Here is an 8077-nt window from a genome sequence, read left to right as displayed (position 1 = left end):
ACAATTTCAACATTTAAGAGACATTTAGATAGGTACATAGAAGGTAGGGCTTAGAGGCTTAAAGGCCGAACACAGTCAACTGCCAGTGGCAGGAAGGATGCTGTGGTCAGCATGGATCATTTGGGCTGAAGGGTCTGTTTTCCATTCTGTACTAAGTTCCAAAACCTCCTTTCTTTAAATGGTTAATGGAGGATGTTTCCAGAAAGTAGGTGAACTTTTGATTTCCTTCTGTTCAGTACTCAGAAGGAAATGTTGCCTTCTAGCTATGAGATTGTATTTTGTCTAATGAGTTGATCTATCAGGAGATGGAAGTTTTGAATGAAGATGGAGATGATAGCTGGCAGTAGAGACTGCGCTGTTTGGTATGGACTCATTGAAGATGCTGGCGATTGAGCTACCCTATCCTCCCATCACACTACCAGGGATAGGATTCCTCTTGTCCTCGCCTACCACCCCACCAGCCTTTGCATCCAGCACATAATTCTCCAAAACTTCCGCCACCTCCAACTGCATCCCACCATCGAAAACATTTTTCCTTCCCCTCACTTTGTTCCCTACACGACTCCCTTGTCCATTTGTCCCTCACCACTGATCTCCCTCCTGGCACTTATACTTGCAAGCTGAACAAGTGCTACATCTGCCCTTACACCTCCTTCCTCACTACCATTTAGGGCCGAAAATAATCTTTCCAGGTGAGGCTACACTTCGCCAGTGAGTCTGTTGGGATCATATACAGCGTGTTGTGCTCCTGGTGTGGCCTCTTGTGTATCGGTGAGACCCGACATAGATTGGGAGACTGTTTTGCCGAGCATCTATGGTCCATCGCCAGAACAAGCGGGCTCTTCCAGTGGCTACCCATTTTAATTCCACTTCCCATTCCATTCCAATATGTCCATCCATGGCCTCTTCCACTGTTGGGATAAGGCCACACTTAGGTTGGAGGAACAACAACTCATATTCCTTTTGGGTAGCCTCCAACCTGATAGCATGAACACCAATTTCTCAAACGTCCCCCTTTCCCCCTTCACTATTTCCCATCCCCTTGTCCCTCTCTCATGTTACCTCCCTCTGGTGCTCCTTCCCCTCCCCCTTTTTTCTTCCATGGCTTTCTGTCTCTTTCACCAATCAACTTCCCAGCTCCTTGCTTCATCCCTCTCCCTCTAACTTTTACCTATTACCTGGCATTTCTCTCTCCCCTTTCGAATCTACTCCTCAGTTTTTTTTTCTCCAATCCTGCTGAAACGTTTCAGCCTGAAACGTCAACTGTACTTTTTCCATAGATGCTGCCTGGCCTACTGAGATCTTTCAGCATTTTGTGTGTGTTGTTCGGATTTCCAACATCTGCAGATTTTCTCTTGTTTGTGATTGTGTACAAGTGTAGACATTCTGAATCTATTCACTCATAAGTGCTCTTTTATTTAATTGTTTACTTTTTCCACCCAGTGTGATTGGTCCTTCATATAAATTACTAACCCTTCAATCCAGCACATATTTGCACATCACTTCAGGCCCTTTTGACGCTACATAAATCTGCATTTACACATAATATCCAATAATAACATTGTGCAACATTAATTCACCCTCTGTAGAATAATTATAATCTGCATGTGCAGACAAATATGCAAATAATTTACCTTTGCCCTTTTTACATGAACTTCAGAAGTGAACAGAAGCTGACCCCAATTTAACTCTTTCTGAACTTTGTGTGTGTTTGAACTTTGCCCTTTTGTTTCCTGGTCTACTAGTTCAGTATTGTGAGTGGTGACTGATCTCTCCTGTGGTACTCAAGCCCATAGGACTGGAGTCAATCTTATCCCATGGGAATTTGGTTCGGATCTAATGCTGAAAGTAGCTTCATGTCTACTACTTGGTGTCAGCAATTCCACCTACAACACGTTGTTAGAGAAGGCTGGTAAATTGGCAGCAAGGGGTAGAAGCGTCTCACAATTAAATCTGCATCAGGTCACGCCTTTCTATTTTTTTGTCAAAAGGCGTGTCTAACATCAGCTATCTGATCCCGAAATCTTTCACTTGCTGCAATCTATCAGTGGTTTTATTTGTCATGGAGAGAATTTGCTTTAACTGAGGTGAGTGTTATTAATTACTTCAAAGAGACCATCACATGTACCAGTCTGCGATAAGGAGAAGTATTTCCTGATATTACCGCAAATAGATTCCAGAGTCACAGCTACATGCCCAAAGAAATTGACTGCAGATCATGTGAGCAGCTGTGCTGCTCCTTAAGCATCCATCTTTCAAGTACCCACGAGATCTCGGTTTCTGATTCTGAACATATTGTGGCTAGATTTCACCTGCACTCTGAGTTCAGCATGAACAAATCCAGATGGGAAAAACTAATTAAGGTCATAAAGCAATACAGCCAGAGCTCTTTTAAAAGTTTTATTAAAATTGATCAAACACCATAAGTAAACTAAGTATATAAACTAGAAATAAGACTGAACAACAATAACAAAAAGAAAGAGTAGCGGATTTAACTTCCCCAACCTGCTCTGCCATTTAGTAGGAGTCTGACTAATCTGATAATCTTCAGTTTATTTTATTGCCCTTCCACTGTATTCTTCAATTCCTTTGCTGATTGGAAATCTATCTATCTCACTGTTAGATGCCCCAAAAAGACTCAGCTCTACAACCCTTTGTGGCAACCTGTACCAAAGAGTCACAACCCGAGGAAGAATAAATTTTTCTTCCCCTCAGTTTTATATTCTTATAGTAATGGGCATCCACTTAAGCTGAGAGGGGGAAAGTTCAAAGGAGATGTGTGGGGCACAGTGTGGTACATGCCTGAAATGCAGTGCCAGAGGTGGTGGTAGAGGCATATATGACTAAGCTGATTAAGGTGCTTGTAGATAGTACATGGATATGCAAAGACTGGAAGGATAGGGACCATGTGAATGAAGAAGGGAATAGTCTAATTAGACATCATTAACTTAATGATGGGCCAAAGGGCCTGTTCCTTTGCTTTGTTGTGCTGCTCCAATCAGAATGCAGTTCTATTGCTTGTTGCACATTCACAGGAAAAGGAAAAGATGTATTTTCGACCAGAGTTTGATGCAAGCTCCAGAGGCCCATGGTTTGATTTCATCGCACAGGGTGTTGCTAAATCCTGTGTAGCTTTGGGATGCTGGTGGTTAGCCTCTTCAGCTTTCTTTGGGAAATCGGCTCATTTCCATCAAGACTACATTCCCTTGTCTACTTATAGTAATTTTGCTTGTTATCTGTAGTGTGGACAATTTTCTACAAACTTTAGTCTAAACTTGAATGTTGTCTAACTTCATTATTTATGGTCTTGTAGAAGACACGCACCATTGTGGTAGAGAGCGGGGTTTTGTCATAAACTTTATCAATGATGTTATCTCCAACTAAGTCTTAAAAAGCCAGATTTCAAACTTTTATACAACATATAGTTCTTAAATTGCATTTCTGATTCAAAAAGGATGTTTAATGATGGCACTGAAGATCGCCCAAAGCTATGAATTGATTCAAGAGAATGAGTTGGCTGGCTCACTTGCAAGGTACAAATTGTCCTAAAATCAAAGGTATCATTTAGAACCTCCCACCAATGATATATCTGGATCCTTTTTCTATCGTTTTTAATATGTCTGAAAAAAATACGTTCTTGAAATTTACAGGCATAGGCAGGCATATAATGCACATAATCCAAATAATGATTTAATTAAAAAATTACATTAAATTTGTCTTATTCTGGTTTATTGTTTGCTTTATTCTGGCATCTTCCCCTTTCCTTTCTTGGACTTACCGAGTATGGTCACAGGAAAATAAATCTCAAGATTGTATATGGTAACATTTTGATAATAAATTTACTTTGAACTTTTGAACTATGATGTATTCTAGTATTTCTTCATATTGCTGAGTTGTTCTTTGTGTGTTAATTTGGGATACTTTTATCATTTAAATATTTTGCTCTCAGGCAAAGTGATGTGATGCAATTAACACTAGCAGAGAAGAAAAATGAAAACTATTTGTTACTTCTTAAATAAAATAATGGAGTCTGATCAATTCCTTTTAAAGTTATTAAAACATTTTCATAAATTCTTCTTCCTGATAATATTTAATGTATTCAATAGTCAATACACTCCCTAATTTGTTTTCTTACCCTCAGACTAATTATCATACTGTAGATTTGTCATTATTTTCTATGTATTGGTCTAATTTCCCAAAGGAGGCAAATCTTACTGAAAACCCACCTTGAAGTATTCCTTGCATAAAAGAAACTGAAGAGTGGATATTCGAACTTCCTAACATGTACTATCCTTTGACATGGTGGTATTCTGCTGTTTCAACAGATTCACATTTTGTGTATTGTGCTGTGCATTTCTCAATGTAGGCATTTTGACTTTTACTTCCCTCCGAGATGTTTTTTTTTGTTTATGAAGGTTCATTGACTCTTTGTAGCAATGCTGCCTGAATGATGGGTATTGTGGTTAAATCATTTGAACTATGTTTTAATGACATAACCATTTCAAAACTAGCCATTGCTGATAAGGCAGCAACAGCCAAGTGATGATTCTGGAGCTGTGCAGAACTGACAATCGCGTGAACAAGACAAATGTTGTTGATTTTAAACCAGCGTAATTCATACTAAAAAGATAATCTCTCATTCTTCAGGGTTTTCTTCTTATCTGTTGACTTCCTGCAGTCACCAAAGGCATCCATTTACTGCACCTGGGAACATTATTAAAACAATCAGAGTTTGCAATTAGTAATGAATATTCAAGCATGAGTCATAGGAGTTGGTTTTCTTACTTGGTTGGTTGCACTTTGGATTGAGAAGGCCTCATATGATCCTTCAGAAATTAAAGCCTGTACCTGATGTAGACAAAGCTTGGTACCCAAAACAATTTACTCTGCTTTCAATGTGCAAAAAGTACTTAATCTAAAAACTGGAGAATTGTTGAAGATAATGTGCTTGGTGATGTTGGGAGGGGTGGTCAATTACTTCATACAGCCCAGAAATTTTAAAATTATCATTGTATGATCCAGTCTCCAGTTGAGACCTGTTGCTCATGGGAGGAAGATGATCACATGCGCTTAAATCTTCAGCCCAGGTTGATTCACTGAGAAGAGTGCCTAAAGGATAATATGTGCTCTTCTAGTATCCCTACAAGCAGCATTTAAATGAGACATGTGTTGCTGTTCCGTGTCCATACAGTCCACATCAATGTCCTTAAATTACAGGTATTGAGCTTAAGTAGAAAATCTCAACCAAGCTTGGAACTCAGTCCCTCTTGATCCCATTTTCTTCACCTGTCATTTCACCCAAGTCCGGAGCGAGATGTGGGCAAAGAAAATGGAGTACATAAGCAAATTGTTGTTGTTGTTCAGTCGTTAAGTCGAGTCTGACTCTTCATGACGTCATGGACTCCTACAGACCAAGCTTTCTTGTTGGAAACTGCCTGTCAAAGATCCCCCAAGGTCATACACATTGTCTGAGTATCATTATCTATTCATCACAGCCTCTGTCGTCCTCTCCTTCTTTTACCTTCTGTTTTACCTAACATGAGAGTCTGCTCTAAGGAAACCTGTCTTCTCATGATGTGGCCAAAATATTTGAGCTTTTGACTCATAATGAAGCCTTCTAGTGAGCAGTCTGGCTGTTTTTCTTCAAGTATTGACTTGTTGGATCTTCTTGCTGGCCAACAAACACTTTCCTCCAGCATCCAAGTTCAAAGGAGCTGATTCTTTTGTATTCAGCCTTACGAACAGTCCAGCTCTCACAGGCATACATCACAACTGGAAATACCATACACTTGACTATATGGACCTTTGTGGATAATGTTAGGTCTCTGCTGTTCAGTATTTTATCTAAATTTGCCATTGCTGCCTTCCCCAGAAGTAAGCACTGTTTGATTTCATGGCTGCATTTACCTTCTATAGAAATCTTTAAACTGAGGAAAACAAAATATGTCACTGCTTCCACTTCCTTTCCATCTATTACCACAGAGTTAATAGGGCTGGTTGACATAATCTTGGTTTTATTAATACTGATCAACAAGCCAGCTGTTGCACTTTCTTCTTTCATTTTGATTAGAAGCTTCCTCAGATCCTCCTCACTTTCAGCCATTAGAGTAGTATCAATTACATATCTGAGGTTGTTAATATTTTATCTGGCAATTTTGATTCCAACAGTTGAGTCCTCCAGGCCAGTATTTCTCGTGATGTGTTCAGCATATACATTAAATAAGTAGAGTGACAGTATGCAGCCTTGTCGTACTCCTTTCCCAATCTTGAACCAGTTTGTTGTTCCATGTTCAGTTCTAACTGTTGCTTCTTGATCTTTGTATGAGTTTCTCATAAGGCAGATCAGGAGTCCAGGTATCCCCATTTCCTTAAGGATTTGCCATAGTTTATTATGGTCCACGCTGTCGAAGGCTTTAGAGTAGTCAATAAAACATAGATAAATAGTTTTCGGGAAAAGTATTTTCCAAAGCAAATTAGGACCAGTTAATTGATGCAATTCAAGCATTTTATTTTTTGGTTCTTCATCTATGTAAGCTTTGCTCCTTTACTATTACTTTTTAATGAAGCTTTTCTATTTGCCATAAGAGAATGCATTTTATTTCTCTATAGGTGAAACCCTTCTCAAAGACGAAAACTTTAGTTTATTTTCATCAAAAATATTCACTTCAAATACACAAATACAGGCTCTTCTGAAGCTAAGGGCCTAAGGCATGAAACATAAAGCTGCAATTATTCCTTCAAGTTGTCATCTGTGTCATTTTATTTATTCCTCGAAACCATAAACCTTCAGGAGACAACCCATGTTTATACCATAAGACAAAAGAGCAGAATTAGGCAATTCCGCCCATTGGGTCTTCTCCACTATTCAATCATGGCTGAATTATTATCCCTCTCAACCACATTCTCCTGCCTTCTCTGTGTAATCACTGACATCCTTACCAATGTTCCCTTTAAGGTGCGCATGCACACATCTTTTGCTACTAGCACACAAAGGACTTTCAACTGCGCAAAAAGGTTGCCACCCACTACCTCATTGGCATATGAAGTATATTTTATGATCATACACAATCACCTTTCCTTTACAGATTTCTGATGCAGACAGTGTTGACAACATGGAGTTTGATTTGTCTGCAGATTTTAGAATAGACTTATCTGTGCTGTTTTTATTGATGAAATTATTGATTCACTATGTAGAATTCCAAAGAAGCAAAAGGTGTGAAGCACAAAAGAACTGCTGGATCTTTTAAAGTGGAATGGCTTAATGAAACAGTAGAAACTGCTACACAGAAAGCTCATGATCCTTACTAATCAAGAACCTATCAATCTCCACTTTAAATACACCCATTGACTTGGCCTCCACAGCCGTCTGTGCAATGAAATCCACATATTTAACAGCTTCTGGCTAAAGAAATTCCTCCTTATCTCTATTCTAAAGGGAAATTTGTTCTATTATGAGGCTGTGCACTCTGGTTCTTGACTCTCCCACTAATAGAAACATCCTCTCTATGTTGACTCTATCTATGCCTTTCAATATTCACTAAGATTCAATGAATATTTTAACTCATTCTAAACTCTAGTGAATACAAATCCAGATCCATCAAACACTCCTCTTGCATTAAAACATTCTTGCCTGGGATTACTCCCTTAAACCTTTTTTGGATCCTCTCCAATGCTAGCACATCCTTGTTTAGATATGTGGCCGAAATAGTTTGTTATTCACAATTGTTCCTGGTAAACAATCACTGCAAACAGTGGTCTGTGGCTTCCCTATCAGATCTGAGCTGAATCGCATGTACGATTGGCATTTTTGTGGCGTGGCTGGAGTCTTGCTGGTACAGGAGTGTTGCAGCATGTTTGGGCTGGAGCTGCTGGAGTGGATGGAGGCAATTCAATGTGGCACAGCTGAGGCGACATGTGGAAAGATCTGAGGTTTGATTGATTTAAGAACCAAGCTGAATTGGAAAGGTTAGGTACCGACTGTATCGAGGCAATGAAGCCCAAGTCCGTGGGTGATCTAAGTGCAGGGCCAAATTGAAATAGTCAGGATGTCAGGGTCAGAGGTGAGAAACGGGCTTTA

General features: G+C 39.4%; 1 pseudogene; it reads right to left on the bottom strand.

The window, feature by feature from the left end:
• Window positions 1-5617: 5617 nt before the first annotated feature.
• On the bottom strand, window positions 5618-6364 carry LOC140193960 (uncharacterized; annotated as a pseudogene).
• Window positions 6365-8077: the final 1713 nt, after the last annotated feature.

Source organism: Mobula birostris, chromosome 1 (assembly GCF_030028105.1).
Source record: "Mobula birostris isolate sMobBir1 chromosome 1, sMobBir1.hap1, whole genome shotgun sequence".
Classification (NCBI taxonomy): domain Eukaryota; kingdom Metazoa; phylum Chordata; class Chondrichthyes; order Myliobatiformes; family Myliobatidae; genus Mobula; species Mobula birostris.
The sequence above is the reverse complement of the archived record's forward strand: the minus strand, read 5'-3'. Positions and strand labels throughout refer to the sequence as shown.